Source organism: Pongo abelii, chromosome 19, assembly GCF_028885655.2.
Source record: "Pongo abelii isolate AG06213 chromosome 19, NHGRI_mPonAbe1-v2.0_pri, whole genome shotgun sequence".
NCBI lineage: Eukaryota > Metazoa > Chordata > Mammalia > Primates > Hominidae > Pongo > Pongo abelii.
The window spans coordinates 59,363,340-59,381,809 of NC_072004.2; the positions used below are offsets into that span (position 1 = coordinate 59,363,340).

General features: G+C 42.4%; 1 long non-coding RNA gene across 2 annotated transcripts; it reads left to right on the top strand.

The window, feature by feature from the left end:
• Positions 1 to 500: 500 nt before the first annotated feature.
• LOC129051094 (uncharacterized) lies at positions 501 to 8,774 on the top strand. 2 transcript variants are annotated; one of them, XR_008515138.1, is made up of 4 exons: positions 507 to 588; positions 1,656 to 1,799; positions 6,372 to 6,553; positions 8,615 to 8,774. It is a non-coding gene; the product is annotated as an uncharacterized LOC129051094 (long non-coding RNA). The 2 variants fall into 2 exon arrangements; XR_008515139.1 differs by lacking the exon at positions 1,656 to 1,799 and having other exon boundaries at positions 501 to 588.
• Positions 8,775 to 18,470: the final 9,696 nt, after the last annotated feature.

Here is an 18,470-nt window from a genome sequence, read left to right on the forward strand (position 1 = left end):
GAGAAACAAAAATACATGTTTGTCTTAAACTACTGGTTTTGGGATTGTTTGTTACAGAGCAATGGATACCTGAAACACATTTGCAGCATTATATTCCTTAGGGTACATCATTCCTCTCCTTTGCTGTACTCATCACAGCTGTGACTGTTTCTTGCCTAATTATTTAATTAATGATTCTCTAAGGATTCTTTTCTTACTAATCTATAAGCTATATGAGGGCAAAGACCATGTTGACCATGCATTTTGCTTTTATTTTGGGGCTTTGTTTTGGCTCATCATTGACAATTGTCACTTCATGGCCACTTAAGAAATATTTGGGGAGCCTTTTTTGGTGTAAGTTTCAGGAGAGGCAGGGATTTGCCTTCCAATAAGAAAGATGGAAAGTCTTTATGTGTCAGAGAATATCTGACAGATAGGGCACAGCATGTGCCCAGAGCTCAGCCAGTCAGATGCTCCTGCCTGGGTCTTAGAATCTGGAACCAGTGATGCAGAGAATCAGGGAGGGCTGAGGATTCTTTTCGGTGGCCCTGGTAGCAGCATCTGGTGTCCAGTAGTGTCAGCCCCGATGCCCTGACTGACTCCTCTGAGGTATAACCTTGGCTGTGCTATGGCTGCCCAAATTCCTTTATTTTCTGCCTATCCATTTTACAAGTTGGTTCTCCAACCTTGCTGGTGATCCTCTGGGCTACTTGATATCCCTTCAGAATTTCATTTATGTTTAAGTTAGCCAGAGGTGCTTTCTGTTGTGTCTAACTGGTGATGTTGACTAGTTACATAGTACCCAGCATGTAAGTATTCCTAAAGGAATGAATGTGAATGAGTTTCAGGGGTGAAGGTGGATATCAGAGATTCCAGGATAAATAAACCTCTAATTCAGAGATGCCTATTTCTGTTTTTTCAGATGGAGTCTTGCTCTGTTGCCCAGGCTGGAGTGCAGTGGTATGATATTGGCTCACTGCAACCTCCACCTCCTGGTTCAAGCAACTCTCCTGCCTCATCCTCCTGAGTAACTGGGATTACAGGCAAGAGCCACAAAGCCTGGCAAATTTTTGTAGTTTTAGCAGAGATGGGGTTTCACCATGTTATGGCCAGGCTGGTCTGGAACTCCTGACCTCAAGTGATCCATTGACCTCGGCCTCCCAAAGTGCTGGGATTATAGGCATGAGCCACTGTGCCCACCCAGCCAGAGAAGCCTATGTTTTACTAAGTTATAGATATCCATGTAGAGTAATTAGAGTTAAGTGCTGCAAGAATGATAGGCACAAAATTATGGGAACCAACTATAGCTAAGAGAGGAATGGGGAGGGGATCGCCTTGACTTATGTCAGTGACTGTAATTAGATAAACTGTAAATATTTATTTGTTGAATAAATTGATGAATAAATAAATGCAATATTGAAGAAATTAAATGAAAAGCTTTGGCAATTGTAGAGTAGTACATAAATGGAAAGTATTATTCTTAGACTAACACGTTGAATTCTGTATTATTTATGTTGCAAATATCAGAAAACCCAAGTCAAACTAGCTTAAGTAAAAAGAGAATTGGTTGGCTCATATATCAGAAAAGTCCCGGAAGTATAATATTTTCAGGTGCTTGGGTATTGTTACCAATATCTTCTCAGCTTTGATCTTATCTGCATTGGCATTATTCTTAGGTTCTCTCTAAATGGTGGTTCCCAGACATTCAAGACTTCCTGTCTCAGGTCCAGGCTCAGAAGACACAAACAAACAAGAAAATACTTTTGGTTGTTCCAGCAGAAAACCTTGGGTTTGCAGTGGACAAGATTGGCCTACTTTGGGTAATATATGATGCTTGAATTGGCCAGACCTAGTTCATGAGCCTGAAGTTGTGTTAGAGTTCAGCCCTACTGCAACTACTAGTGGTTAGGATCATAGGCACTGCATGCAGTCTACCTGGCTTTGTAAATCTCGGTTCTGCCATTTAAGAGCAAATTGCATATTTATCTGTAAGTTATCTGAGACATCTCTCAAATGGGAATAATAATAGTACCTGTATCAAAGAGTTGGTATGAGGATTAAATGAGTTAATTATGCAAAATGCTCAGATCAGTGCCTGGCATGTGGTTAGTGCTTAATGTATGTTAGTTATCATTCTTAGCTATTACTGCATGGACTGAGAATAGTGAAGAGATGGTTTCCAAAGGAAATTCAGGGGACTGTTACCAGAAGACGGTACAAATGAATGCTTGAAAGGCAAAAACAACAAATGTCCACTGCACTTCATCCCCAGTTCTAACAACCAACTACTGGAGGTGGGCAGCCAATAAGCTCTTGCATGAAGCCAGCTGGGATTCACAGCTGCCTCTTGGTGTCAATCTTATCCCCCAAGGTGAAGTCCCAAAGCACAGTCATGCCCACCTGATCAACACCCCAGGAGGGCTGAATGTCTCTCTGGCAATCAGCCCTCATTTTTCTAGGCTTCACCTTTGTGGCAGTCTTAGAAAATCCATGGCTTGGCCAGCCTGAGTGCACATTAAACCATTTCAAAATGTTGGAAGAGGAAGTCTGCATGCTGAATGTGTAATTTAGCTGAAAGAACTGGAACAACTTTCATTTTGGTATGTTCCTCATTTTGCAAATGAACGTTATTTTCATAATGGACCATAATGGCTTGCTCAGAGTTATTCTGGTCTGTCATATTAATGTGGATTATGGTGCTTTAATAAGAGTTGACTTTTGAGTCTTTGGTCTGTGCATCCCGTATACCAAATCATCAGTCATTATTCTTGTGAATTGATATCTATTTCTTATTTCATTACTTCCATGGGATGAGAAAGAACATGAATAATACATCAACAAGCCCCAAGCACGTCAATGGCTTGAAGTGACAAAGGACTGTTTTTTTTTTGTTGTTGTTGTTGTTGTTTTTTTATTTTTTTCATTTGTTTGTTTCTTTAGAGACAGGGTCCCACCGTGTCGCCTAGGCTGGAGTGCAGTGGAGAGATCAGAGATGACTGCAGTCTTGACCTCCTGGGCTCAAGTTATCCTCCCACTTCAGCCTCTTGAGTAGTTGGGACTACAAGTATGCATCACGCACCTGGCTAAGCTTTTTAAATTTTTTATAGGAATGAATCTCACTATGTTGCCCAGGCTGGTCTTGAACTCCTGGGCTCAAGAAATACTCCCATTTCAGCCTCCCAAAATGCTGGGATTATAGGCGTGAGCCACTGCCCCTGGCCCAGAACTGGTTTTTAAGTCCTTCCAAAATTCCAGCTGAGGAAGAATTGTGTTCATTTTGTCCAATTTTATCTGGAATCTCCATGTCTTCATCATTCTTCTTGTCCCTGGAGATAGGCTCAAGAGATGATCCAGACTTCTAATTTTGCCTAATTCAATCTGTTTCAAGATGGGGGTGCTTATGCCATAAATTAACTGGGTAAGAAGGATCTTCACAGTCAAGAATTCCTGGAGAGCATGTCTGGCAGAGAACTGGTTTTAAGCTAGGTTTCTGGAAAGAAAACTTAAGCCCTTGAAACAATTTCTTCGAGGAGTGCTGGAAAATCCAGACTCCTCTGTGCTAAGAGTTCCACAGTATTGCTTGGAGACACCTGGGTGGTGACTGTGACAATCTACAGCTACAAGGCTTCTGTGACACACTCTTTCCTTTGCCTGGCATACAGCAAGATTCAAGGCTTCCTTTGGCTTCTCGGTGTAGCATCTCATGAGTTCTAGACTCACTGTTAGAGGGTAACCATTAGCTCCTGTCTCTCCCCAGCACCCAATCTCTCCTCTCCCTCTCCACTTGGAAATGCATTCCCGAGTTCCATTCATTCCTTGCTTGTCCTGTTGCTTTCTACCTCAGCCTTACCCTCTTGTAGGGCAACCATTTATTTTATATATTCTAGGCAGACTCAATATCAAATGTTACATGGCTTTGTTATAACGTGTCCAGCTCTATATCGATTCTTAGTTTAGAAGGTATGATCCCATGATTTTCCCCTCATCAACTCCATTACTAAAAGTCCTCAAATGCTGCCCCAAGGAACAGTAGACAGCACACATTCAGCAGAGCCAGAGAGACCTGGGTTCTCATCTCAGCTGGACAAACTTGCTAGCTATGCAATTTAGGGCAGGTTATATCACCTCTCTGATTCTCAGTGTCCTCATCTGCAAAATGGTCATAATCACATATACTGCAGGGGGATTCAGATGAAAATAAATAAAGCTGGGTGTGGTGGTGTGAGCCTGTAGTCCTGGCTACTTGGGAGGCTGAGGTGGGAGAATGGTTTGAGCCCAGGAGTTCAAGTCCAGCCTGGGCAACATAAGGAGATTCCATCTCTTAAAAAAAATCTAATTAATTAAATGAGACCATGTCAGTAACACATTTAGTGTACCGTTTGGCACACAGCAGATTTGCAGTAAATATCTGCTGTTGTTATTTGTGAAATCATTCAGTAAGATAGGAGGTAGATTTGCTTCATCTGTGGAGGACACTGGTTCCTATCCTTCTCCTTCTTTTCTAAACTTCCTTGGACCCTTCCCTGTCTTTTTCTTTTCCTTCCATTTTCTTCATGCTCTAGTCTCTTCCACCTTTTTCAATCCCACCCACAACTTTGAGATGATGGAAAAGGATAGAGTTGTTTATTTTGAGAGTAAATTCAACATTGACCCTCAGAAAAAACGACCCCTGCAATACGCTCTATTACCACATAAAGCATCACATTTAAACAAAGCCTTTTGGCCTGAACTGAAAATTACTGTCCCACTGGGAAGCATAAACTGGAGGGGCTGCCTGCATGAAGGAGGGACGCCTAGCAGCTGGCAGGGCTATGTCCGCAGGAAGGAGGAGCCGAGCTCTTTGCTTTATGCATTGATTTCATTTGGAAAATTGTGTTTCCCGTTTTCCCTCCAAAGACAGGGAAAACAAGAGCAATCTGTTAAAATGTTGGAAAGCAGGAAAGCAACAACTACCATATAATAAAATCAGTGAAACCCGCCCCCTCTCCCCCTTCAACTAGCAGCAGGAGAATTCTATTAGGACTGCAGAAAAGGTCCAATGATACAGTCTAAAAATGGCATGTTGATAGGACTTTGCACAAAATATCAAAAGAACAAAAAATGGCGGAGCAGAAGAACTTCCTTTGGCCTGGATAATAATAATGTTAATGCTGATAAAAGCAGACATTTATTGAGTACTTTTCACGTACCAGGCATTGAACTAGGTGGTGACTTCGCATATATAAACTAATTTACTCTTCTCAGCCACCTTGTGAGAGACGTGTTATTTTTATCCTCATTTTCGCAAATGAGGAAACTGAGGCAAGGTTCAGTAACTTATCCAAAGTCACACAGTTGATGATTTGAGCCCCAGCATTCTGGTTCCAGAACCCATTCTCTTCACCCGCTTCTTATGCCGTCTCATTTGGTGGGAGATGGAAGTGAGTTTGCACACACTATATGTGCACACCTGCACACACCTAGCCAAGGACACTGAACAAACATTTCTAAAACTGCATGGGTCTTTCTCATGGACCTGATACTATGTTGTCTTGGGTAAAGTATAGTCATTTGCACGCACGTCTTGTCGTCCCCTTAGAGATTGCAGAATTCTTGAGGATCTTTCCATTTCAGTGTTCTCTACAGGTCTGAATACTGCACCTGGCATAGAGCAGGGGCTCAATAAATAAATGCTTGTTGAGTTGAGAACAGGTAAGTGTTAAACAAGGCAATGCTGACTCTAAGTGTGAGCTAGACATTTCAGAGAAGATTTAGATCCGTGAGGGACAGAGAAGCTGCAGAAAGTTATGGGGAAGAAATGGACCTTTAACATTTAGATAGATAGATGGCTCAAAAAAAGATGCTCAGGGTGGGGAAGGCACATGGGAAAAAAAATGTTCAGGGTGGGGAAGGCACATGGGAAAAGGACAGATACAGGAGAGAGAATGGCATGGCAGGAGCTAATAGGGAAATCTGGTCAACCAGAGTGAGCACTTGAACCTGGTGCAGCTGGTGGTCACCTGGACTGGGAGAGAGGTTCTTGAGCTAGGACAGTGCCTTGGGGAAGACAATGCTTTCAGGATCCCGGGGAGCCAGTATGGCCCAGTGGTTAAGTGCATGAAGCCCTTGTCCAGGGCTCTTGGGTGTGAGGGACGTTATAGGAAGATATGTATATGTTTAAAAAATAAGCCAATCTCGGCTTTATTTTTTTAAACATTAATATTTTCCTGGCACTGCTGGTTAGAATTACTTGTCTGAGTGTCCTCAACTCAGCCATTTTCCAGTTGTGGGACCTTGAGCGAATCACAAGCCATACATCCCTTTGAGGGTGTTGAGAGGATTAAATGAGATGATGTGTGGGCAGTGCCTAGCGCTGTCCCATAGTAAACAGTGCTGCCCTTATCTGTCTAAAGCTGTGAGATCAAGGATGGCGTTGTGTGGGGGTGAGTCTGAAGCCAACAGCAAGTACAAGAAGAAGAGGAAGAAGAAGAAGGAAGAGGAGGAGGAGGAGGAGAAGAACAAGAAGGAGGAAGAGAAGGAGAAGAATCATTAAGCAGCAGCTTTATACTCAGGCTTCTTGTTACATAATGGGGAGGTGAGTGGTTACCCTACAATTTTATAGGAGTTAGTGAACTATTTGGGCTTACATGCACTCTGTCCGGCTTCCAGGCCAATGGGCTTTCTCCCACCATATCTTGCCAATGTGGTTCAGGATATGATGGGAGAGGAAATTTTACTGGTGGAAATATCCCTAGGCTACAAGTTGGAGGACATCAGGTAAGTGCCCTAACTTTAAGGAGGCCTCTTTTAATTCCTTCTGCCTTTTGAGAAACACACCAGCCTCCCCCATCCTACCTCCTAGAGATTCTGCCAAAGGCACCTGTCCTCTTCTTTCTAAAGAATCACCATCTTCTGTGTTTCCCCAGTAAATGAGAAGCTTTGTGTGAAGCTTAACTTTCTGTAGTTTGTTTTACATTTCATTCCCGTTTTCAAACAAATTTGTAACATTGGGTTTTAAAATTTCTAGGACTAGAATGTAAACTCCACGAAGGCAGGGCCTTTGTCCAGCTTGTTGACTGTTTTATCCTCTTCACTTAGAACAACACTTGGCACAGGATGGAAGCACAATAAACACTTGTTGAATGAATGAACATATGTTTTCAAACAACACATTCTCCTTGGGGATTCTGTGTATCCCTGGCACATATCCAGAAGATGATAGTTAGTATTATTTGTATGGCAATACACTTGTTCATTTGCCCAGCCCCTACTCCACAGCTAGACTGTTCATTCTGTACAGTCAGTGTCCTGGGGTCTTTAGAATCTTTTATATCTTATTTCTGAATTTTGTAAGGGGCACTGCACCAGCTAAGTGCTCAGTCAATGCTGAGAGACTGTTTTGTTGGTGTTGTGTAAGTGCATGTGTATGTGTGCAGGTGTGTGTATGCACACAGGTGGATATGGGTGTGGTTTCCATACCAGTCTGCCTTCCATGGGCTTGGAGGACATTTGCTAAAGTTAGTCAGAATGGCTGGGACCCAGGACTCTTGGTTCTCTTCCTATGATTCATGGGCATTCTGGGGAAGTCTGTGAAGCCCTTAAACTGCAGTGAAAACTGGTATTAAAAAAAGAGGATGACTTCGTTCCTCGTTCCCTTTTGTACATTTTTCCACTAGCATACAGGCTCCTCCAGGAAATTTTGGATCTTTTGCTATCCTTAGAACAAGTCATTTCATTATTAGTATTTATTTTTGCTTTTTTTTTTTTTTGCATTAGCTGTCTACTAATTAGGCATTTGCTTATAACATTTCATTCATTGTTTAACACTCACTTACTCTGCCCCTACTGTGTGCCAGACACTGGCTGATACTACAGAAATGAGACACATCGCTGCCCCTGAAGGGCTCCTGAGGTGGGGTGACTGACAAGGGCCTGGGAGCAGGGACCCAGTAGAGAGGTGGGGAGGGTGGGGCAGGTTGAGGGTCAGGGTTCAAGGATGATTTCCAGAGGCGGCAGAACTCTCTTAATGAGAGCTCATGAGGTGCCAGGAATCATGCTAAGCACGTTACAGACATTATCTCATTCACTCCTCACCACTCTATGAGGTAAGTGCTATTATCCCTGTTTTCATGTCACTTTGGATGAATTACTTCACCTCTGTAAGTCTTAGTTTCCTTATCTGTAAAATGGGATTTGTAAAACCTCAGAGAGTTATGGTTTAAAACGTACACAAGGTATTTAACAACATGTTAAGCTGGAGTTACTAGATGGCTCATAAATGTTACCTACTGTTATTATGATGAGGGCATGGGGACTGCAGAAGGTGAGTGGCTTGCCCAAGTTCCCCTAGAAAGTCAGCGTCAGAAGCCAGGTTTAGATTCTGTGCTCTTGGGTGCAGGCCACACCACCTTGTATGTCTGCTTGGAAGTTTAGGAAGGGTTTGGAGAGTTTTTCCTGGATGGAAAGATGTATTACTGAAAGATTTTCAGGAGGGAGTGGCCGTCCCACACCTAATCTACTCTACTCCATGATCCCATTCATAGAAGATGTATTAGTTATCTGGTTAGCCTCTAACATGGACATGGCACCTCTTCCCTTGACCTCTAAACACTATAGCCCTTGAGCTGACGTTTCCTCTTTCTTTTGCATTGTCCAGGAATTATCTACAGTGGAAACAATGAAGCCAATAGAAGACTCGGGATTCTCGCCATGGAGTTTCTGGGTGGCAAATAACAAAAAGAAGTCATTTTTATGGGGGTGGGGGTGGGTGGAGAGTAAAAAAATAACATAGAAATAAAAGCAATCTGTTTCTGGCACTGGATTTGCTCATTGAAATCATTTTTTATCCTCTGTACAGAGTCACTACCAAGTTCTTCTTGGAGCCACCTCCCAGGGCAGTTGTAAGGAGCCCTGATAAAGATTTATGTGGTTTGTTTTCTTTCCCCAAACTTTTGAAGATCAACAGAGGAGGTAATGTTTATGGTTGGTTGGTTAACCCTATGGCTCTCTGGGGTCTCCTCTGCGACCCCTGGGCTGTTTCTCAAGGCAGGAGGCAGCAGGCCTTGGCTGCCGTATCTGGGGAACTGGCTGTTTAAAGGCCAGGGTTGGAGAGAGTTTCAGGCCCAATAGTTCTGGAGGCTTTGCTCACCACAACGGCGTCATCCCAGCCGAACGCCCCCACCATCTTCGGAATAGAACCAATTTATCCCACAGGGGAGTGAACGCTTGAAAATCAGCGTCAAGAGGAAAAAAGAGGTTGGGGGTGATGCTTACAAGGTTGGGTTAGCGAGACACGAATAGATTTGGCTCTGAACTTGTTAATCCTGCTCAGGTGAAAGCAGAATTGTCCAGGGCTCTTGGGTGTGAGGGACGTTATAGGAAGATATGTATATGTTTAAAAAATAAACAAATCTCTGCTTTATTTTTTTAAACATTAATATTTTCCTGGCACTGCTGGTTAGAATTACTTGTCTGGGTGTCCTGAACTTCATTTCTGAGACCCAGCTGAAAACCCTGGACAGCTGGAGGGAAGCAGACACCTTGGAGAACCGAAATATTTGGTATGCCTTTCAGACCTTATTAAAAAACGAATCCATTTGGTTTTTTTTTCACATGTTCCTCTACATCCTAGGATAGCTACTGAGAGAACATTGGAAAAACATGTCTTTTTGGAGTTTCATTGGCCTACAGTTCAGGAAAACATAGTTCTTTGCTTCATGCAGGAAACTCCGATCTTAAAGATCCAAATCTTCCATTGCTGTTCAGGAACTCAGGAGCTAGCAGTGGGAGTCTTTAGAGTTACTCTCCTGAGTAACAGTCATAGGGGTTCCTTTGGGAACTTACACTCAGAAGAAATGTTAGTTTACCTATTTATTGATTAATTTATTGGTATTCTTTCAGTCAACAAACTGTCCATGAGGTACTGAGTAAATTTTCAAGTCATATCTAAGATTTCAGCTGGCCCACAGCAGTCCTATTAAGGGTAATGGTAGCAATTCTAACATATTATGGCCAAGGAAACTGAGGCAAGGTGAGGTTGAATAACTGGGTTGCACAGCATTTATGACTCTTTTCACTGCTCCAGGCTGCTTTTCCCAGAACCTATGGTAGAACAGTTCTAAACTTGGGAGCCAGAAAGACCTGAGCTCAAATTCTGTGCCTTCTATTTACTTCAGGTGGGGCCTTGGGCAAGTTGCTTAATTTATTCAAGCCTCAATCCATGCATTTGTAGAATGGGGATCAAAGCAACAATAGCAACTTTGCCAGGGTGGCGGTGAGAATCAAACCAGATGAGGTGTTCAGAGTCCTGTACAGATAGGTTCTCCATTGGAGTATGAATATTGTCATTATTAGGTTGAAGCTGTTATCTTTTGCTCTCCTCCTATGGTCCCAGAGGAGTGCTGCAAGTTGACAGAAAGCTTAACTGGCCTTTCTAAGGGGTAGATCCCATCTCGGGTGCTGTGCTGTCTGTGTTGGGCAGTGGTGGTCTTGAGAACTGTCAGCTTTGGTTTCTCCACCAGGAGGTAGAAATACTTAACATAACACAGTGACCTAATCAGGGGCATACCAGATGCTATCATCCATAAACAGCCATTTATTCAAGTCAAGCAGGCCCCACATGCCACAGGTAAGCTGGGAAAGAGAGATTGAATTGTTCAGTCCTGCAGGAGTGGAGGTCAAACAGAAAAGCAACACAACCCTTACTCATAACTTCCAATTGCTGCAATTTTTTTAAAGCAGGTTAAACAGGCTTTCCACTGGAAAGGTGTGGAAAAGACCCAAAGCGGGACAATGACAATATTTTATTTTTTACACAATCATCTTCCTCCTGGCTTTCTGCAAATTCTCTCATCTCAAACCATTCTGCCCCATCCCACATTTTAGCATTTGTCACTGCTCCTGTTTCCCACCCCTGAAGAAACATGGAAGGCACAAGTTAGCCTGATTCAACTCCATAAAGGCACAGTCTTTCCAAACGAGCAAAAATATTCCCACCTAAAACTATACACAAAATGTTTATGAAATGAGAAGGGGGAGATTCAGAAGTTATAGGAGCCGGGAAAAAGTAAGTAGTGCCCAATGTATGTGAGAGCACCTCTGATGGTTTCCTTTGCAATTGCCATTTAAAATGTGTAGACATGTTCTTGCTCCCTCCCTGGAAGGCCCCCCGCTCCCCACCCCCAGTCCCAGCTGCACATGCACACAAGAACCCACATATATATGCATGCTCGCTCTGACTGAGGAATCCAGCAAAACACGGGGCTGTTCTTTATAGGCCAGGGAGCTTGTTGTTTTAGTCTGTTGTTTTCATTTCTGTGCACCTGCACCCCTTCCCTAAGACCTCACCACATTGCCTGTGCCTTGGCCAACAACACGGGGATGTGTGTTTCTGAATAAGTCACACATTATGCAATTTGGTTTCCTCAGGAATTTGGTAGAAAAACTCTGGATCCCGGTGAATTGGGCTTAATTGCATCCTTCAGGTCCTGGGCATGTTTCACCTGCCTTGGGTTTACTCTTTGGGATTCCCCAGTCCCCATCAGTTCCCTCCATCCCTCCCTCCCCCCAGGAGCTGCATGCATGATGAGGCTGAGGTCTTTACCTTTAGCGAGGCAATGAGCTCGGTATGTGGGTGGTAAGGACAGCCTGGGCTGCCCGGCATTCTGGTGGCCAAAGGGTGGGTGGAGGGTGGGCACCAGACTCCAGGTTGATGAAGAGTTATTTCCATGTATTTGACATCCAGCCACCATGGGATCCTGTATGCAAATGCTAAGTAACCCAGTCAATATGGTACAAATTATCAATAGCAGCAGGGGGAATGCTGACTGCTGCAGCTTGGGCTTTGAAGAGATTACTGTGCTCTTGGTGCAATCCAGGGCCAATAAGGTCTTAACTCCAATTTCAACTTGGTAGGTCTCTAAATCATGGTGGAGGTGCCATTGCAAAAACAAAGCAATGGCTTCTCCATGGTGGGAGCAAGCCAATCAGGCCCCAAATAAGATCCAGAGGAAAATCATGCCAGGGTTGCTTTGCATTGCTATGATGGTGACCTTACTTTCTTAACCAGAGAGAAGACTGAAGGTTAGGAAATCAATGATGGCTGGTTGGAATATGAAGAATGAGATGAAAAATAAAGAATTTGGGTTCTAAGCTCATGCTCATGCACCCAGTGTAGATATCACCTTTACAGTATCCTGAGAATTGGTGGTCCTGCTTCTGGTTGAACACAGGGATCTCACTTCTTCAGCTGTGAGTGGTGCCATTCCACTCTTAGACAAAAGTTTTCATTTGCAATTATTTTTTCTGTTAAGGTTAAATTGGTTTCCTTCCCAGATGAATCTTTTGGTCATTGTATTACTTATCTATTGCTGAATAACAAATTACCCTACAAATTTAGCAGCTTAAAAACAACAAACATTTATTATCTCACACAGTTTCTGTGGTTCAGGAATTCAGGAGCAGCTTAGCTGGTCGGTTTTGGCTAAGAATAGCTCATGATGTTGAAGTCAACCTGTTGGTTAGGACTGTTGTCAAACGAGGCTTGACTGGAAGTTGGACAATTGCTTCCAGAATGGTTTGCTCATATGGGTGTTGGCAGGAGACCTCAGTTCCTTACCAGGTGAGCCTTTCCATAGGGCTGCTTGAGTATCCTTAGGACATGGCAGCTGGCTTTCCCCAGAGAAAGTGATCCAAGAGAAAGAGCATGGAGGAATCCACGATGCCTTCTATGACCTAGTCTTGGAAGTCACACGTAATCACTTCTGCCACATTTTAGTCAATAGAAGCGTGTCATTAAGTCTAACCCACATTCAAGGGAAGGGGAATTAGGCTCCATCTTTTGAAGGGTATCAAAGAATTTCTAAACATGTTTTTAAACTATCACAGTCAATTCTCCTAAATGATGCTACATAAAGTAAATCTATTTAACAATTGTCACAGTAATCCTCCAGATATTTCACTGCAGTTATCATACCTTAACACCTCTGGCTAGACAGCTTCAATTTCTTTGACTATTCTGTGCATGACTTGGTATATATCTATTATCCTTGTATAGTGTGACAATGAAGCTAAAACATGGTATCCTGGATTGAACATAAGACTCAAACTATGAATAAAGAGTACTATGTAACTCTTAGAGTTCCTTAACACATTCTAAGCACAGTGCCTGGCATGTAGTAGGTATTCAACTAATGTTTGCTATTGAAAGAATGAACAAAAGAATGACTATATGAATGGATCTATTTCTGTTAAAATATCTAGAGATTGCACTAGTGGACTTTTTTAAAAAGCAGCTTTTTATACTGTGATTAATTTGAGCTTGTTAACTAAAACATCTGAATTAATTCTTTGTTTTCCCCCAATCCTTTGCCCAGCTAAAATTCTCTCATCTTGTTCTTAGATTACTTTAACCAAATACGGAAATTGTCTTTAATCTCTATTAAATGAAATCTGCTGGTCAAGACCATTTTGAATAATAGTCTATCATCTAGCATAAGCTATCTCTTTTAGATTTATGTGGTCTAAAAGTGTAATCTAGGAGTTGTCCATACAAGTCATTGATCAAATATTGCTTCATCAGGCAACCAATTTATTTCTTCTGTGCAGGTCTGCTCTGCCACCAGGGCTTCTGATTTCCTGCCCCTCTCTGTCACTGGGCTCTGTATGCAATCAGCACTCCAAAAATGACAAACCACCCATAACTAACTTGTTCTAACTGCACTTAAATCCAAGCCATCCTCAACAGAGGTGACTCGCTCCCTCAGTAAAGGCCTTTAGAGAGGGAGATTCCACTGCCTCCCACAGTTATCCATTTCCAGAGTCCAACATCTGGAGGTTAGGGAGAAAAGAGTAGGGAAGATGATGTATTGGTAGAATAATTGGGGTGGAGAGGATTTATTCCTGGCCTTTTTAGCAGGAACCAAAATCTTCTTGGGGGTGAGTGGGTGGAGGGAAAAGTGGGAGCGGGAGGATAGTTCACAACCAAAATCTTAACATCCAGCAGAGGTGGCCATTTTAAAAACCAATATAGAGAATAAAGAGGGGATGAGTCCCACACAGATGTCAGTGTCTGGGGCCAATTAACAGAGTTAATTTGGATGAACCCAAAGATGTAAGGGAGGAATCTGAGTTTTCTTTGTTCAAATTAGACATGGCAAAATTCTAGGCTTAGTTTATTTTCTTTTTGACTTGCTTTATTATTGTTTTAAATTACAGAAAGAATATATGCTTTTAAAAATAAAAAGTCAAATAATTCAGAATCATATAAAAATGTTACTAATCTCTCCCTTCCTTTTCCTAGCCCAAACTCTGAAGTTAACAACTTATATTTCTTTTCATATTTATTTCTGTGTATGTTTATATATATACACACACATATATATACACACACACATATATATATATAAACATAGATATGCATATAATAGAACTTAAAACAATTGCTTATAGCAGGCTGGATTACAAAAATACATTTTATTCTCCCACTTTCCTTCCTTACCTTCTTCCTCCCAACCCATCATAGAGATCTTTCTATGTCAAGGTAAATGGCTTTTACTCGTTCTTCATAACAATACTAAAGATGCAGCAGAATTTGTCCAATTGTTTCGCTATTTGTGGGCACTCAGGTTGTCTCCCGGTAGTTGTGTCACGACCAGCAACTTTGCAATAAGCATGTTTACAAATTTCTTTATCTACTACTGATTTTCTCTCTATTGGCTACATTTCCCAATGTATTGGTTTTACCTGGTAGCAAGTTTTATATTCTTTTATGCTAGTCAATGGTATGATAAACAATGTACTGTCTTCTCTCTCTTCTCTTTTTTTTTTTTTTTTTTTTTTGAGATGGAGTCTCATTCTGTCGCCCAGGCTGGAGTGCAGTGGTGGGATCTCAGCTCACTGCAAGCTCCACCTCCTCGGTTCACGCCATTCTCTTGCCTCAGCCTCCCAAGTAGCTGGGACTACAGGTGCCCGCCACCACGAAGGCTAATTTTTTGTATTTTTAGTAGAGACAGAGTTTCACCATGTTAGCCAGGATGGTCTCGATCTCCTGACCTCGTGATCCGCTTGCCTTGGCCTCCCAAGTGCTGGGATTACAGGCGTGAGCTACTGCGCCCACCCTCTCCCTTCTCTTTTAATTTGCTAAGTCATTATTTTATTTTGTTATGCAGCATTTTCTTTTTCTTTTATTATTATTATTATTATTATACTTTAAGTTCTAGGGTACATGTGCACAATGTGCAGGTTTGTTACATATGTATACATGTGCCATGTTGGTGTGCTTCACCCATTAATTCGTCATTTAGCATTAGGTATATCTCCTAATGCTATCCCTCACCCCTCCCTCCACCCCACAACAGGCCCCGGTGTGTGATGTCCCCCTTCCTGTGTCCAAGTGTTGTCATTGTTCAATTCCCACCTATAAGTGAGAACATGCGATGTTTGATTTTTTTGTCCTTGCGATAGTTTGCCGGGAATGATGGTTTCTAGCTTCATCCATGTCCCTACAAAGGACATGAACTCATCATTTTTTATGGCTGCACAGTATTCCATGCTGTATATGCAGCATTTTATTTTTCAGAGTGACTATTTGGCTGAAGTAAAATCCAGGAAAATTCATCTGTTCACTGTTTGGGTAGGGGAGTGAGGTGAGTTAGTTTATTTGGACCCAGTTTTGAGATTGGTCTATATGTGTTGGTGAGTGTGTGTATATGTGTGTGTTTGTGTGTGTTTTAAATGACTCAGCTGAAATGCGAGGACTAACCATATCTAAATATCACTCCATGTTAAATAAAATAAATGGATTTTAATATTGAGGCATGGTACAGGATTTAAAGTCAGAAGACCTGCATCTGAATTTTGTTGTTGTTGTTGTTTTTTTTCTACCTACTGGCTATATTCTCTTAGAGTTGGTATCTTCATTAAAAAAAAATGGGCACAATCATACTGCCCACCTTATACATTGTGAGACTGAAGAGCAAGATTACATTGTAAACCATATGGCCTTTCCCATGTGTTTTAAATTTATTTAATGCTAGCAAAACACTCCAGAGGAAGGTGCTATTCTTTTTAAACAAGCCAGCCAGTAAGCAAACAGACAAACAAAAACATTAAGTTAGAAAAAGGTCGCCAAGACCTTATGTTGGAGGGGTCTTCCAGAGACTCAGGAAGGCAAATTCCAGAGGCATCCAGGGAACACAGAGGGGATGGCCAGGTTGAATGGAAGGAACCAGAGGCTTAAGAGTAAGAGTGTATTTCAAAACAGTCACACACAAAAGGCTGTTCAAGCATTTTCCGCATTTGAAAGTTCTTAAGTCACCTGGCTGACCAGGATTACTTTCTTCTGGAGAGCTGTCTGGTTTTGGTAATGGGTCTAAAGATGATTGCTGATAGATTGAGGCTGTTTGCTGGTTTCGTGCTAAGGAATCCTTGTATACTTTTCAGGTGTTTTCTTCTTTCATTGAGGCAACCAGTTCGTTGGTGTCCCCAGGACTTTTCTGGTTTTAAAACTGAAAGTCCAGTGTCCTCAATGCTAGGCATCTTGGACAGCTGAGCATCTTACGTCTTGATCTTCATACGTGAATAATTAAAGCTGTTTAAAGAAAATATGTCATGATCATGAGAGTTGTCCTCCATCTCTCACTTCCCTAGGGGCTATTCTTGATTCTTTAATTTTGCTTTTGTAGAATATTAATGTTCTGTGAGATGAAAGAAGGGGCTTTTCCATTAAAATGGAATAACAGCTATTTCTTCCAATTAACAGAAAAAAATTAAGATGACAGAATTTTCTCAATTTTAAGTCCTGTATTCATAATGATTTACCATATTATATTATAACATACGATTATATGTTAAATAAGAATTTTATGTATAGATATCATGGCATACTATAAAAGACTGTGGCTTTTAATGGGCTTTATGCAATAGAGTAAACTTTAGGGCCATTTTAGAAAAGATTACCTTGATGGAGTGTTAAATAGGAACTTTTCGAAAGGCTATAAAAGAATGGGATCCTATGTCCCAGTTTTCCCAGGTAGTCCCTGGTAAGCCAGTGTCCCAGGATTCTGTCCAGGTAGCACCCATTCTCACTATCAAAAGTCTGATTGATAAATTTTATTTTCTCTCCCTTTATAAGGGATCTGGCAGGATGGAACAATCTTTCTTTCTGGCTAACATTTGCCAGTGACACACCAGGCATTGGTTTGATCACTTTCCATGCATTTTGATCATTTAACCCTTAAGACCATAAGTAGGTGCTGTCAGAGACAAAGAACCTAAGTCCAAGAAAGGTTAAGTAACCTGCCCATGTTCAAAATGCTATTAAGGGACACATCAGGAGTAGAACCCTCGTCTGGCAAACTCCAGAGCCTGTGTGCTTAGCTGATATACTGGTCGGAGATGTTGGACTTGAGTCCTACCTAGCCACCTGAAACCCTCAAGAATTCCAAGATGTAACCTCAAGTGGCCAGCAGGGCTTCCTTCTGGGGAAGCCGTGTTCCTTGGTTAGAGAAAATGAAGTGTTTGTACTCATCTGAGTATTTCAGATAATCCCGAGGGACGCCTTGTCCATCCCTCATGGGTAGGGCTGGCTGTTTACAGGCATGCTTTTTTTTTTTTTTTTTTTCGCAATTAGAGTATAACCAATCTGCTAAGACCTTGTCCCACACAGCCCTGCCAGTTGGGTGTTTCAGGGTAGATAAAATGAAGAAGTAGGAGTCCAGCGGCCTGCCCCGGGGTGAGAAGAGAAAAGGGCAGATCTGTGCGCGCCCTAGCAGCCGGCAGCTCTCCCTGTGCTGTGGCCTGTTCTGGGACTGCCAGCCGAAGGAGGCTTGGAATTGCTTAGACCTGCCTCTGTGCCTTTAGCCGTCCGGGTAAAAACATCACCTCTCTGGAGGCCTGTGCTGGAGCACAAACCCACGTATTGTCTGGCCCCTGGCAGGCTGGTCTGTGGAGGGGACACTCTAAGAGCTCTATTTTAATCTTTTGGAGCTAGGCCAGGGTAGGAATTCAGCTGCCAGCCCCAGGCTCCCCACCCCCCTGCTCTCACCCTGCCCCCACCCCCTTCTCCTGGTTTCATTCGCTCTGACCTCCCATCATGAGAGGTGCTGGTGTTCTTTCTCTCTCCCTTTCTCTTTTTTCAACTACCAGGGCTCTTTCATTGATTTGACCTCCCAAAGTGAGGCAGACCAGGGCTCCTCAGTGGGCTACTCGGGGCTCAGGGCTGGCATGAGGCCAACCCTTGAATCCTGAGATTTACCTCCAGATGTGTGTGCCTCTGTGCTTGTATGGACGTGTGTATTTGTGTTGTGTGTGAGTGAGAGATCTGCATGTGTTTGTGTGTTTACGTGTGTTTTTTGTATCTCTATGACTTTTCTCTCCATGTGAAGAAAATGTATGGATGGAAAAGTTGAGGAGAGGAGCAATTAGAGGCAAAGAAAAAGGGTGGCCTAAGTCCATAAACCTCCTCTTCTCCCTCTGCCAACAGTGCTTTCCCTGCCCAGAGTCAGATAATTTCA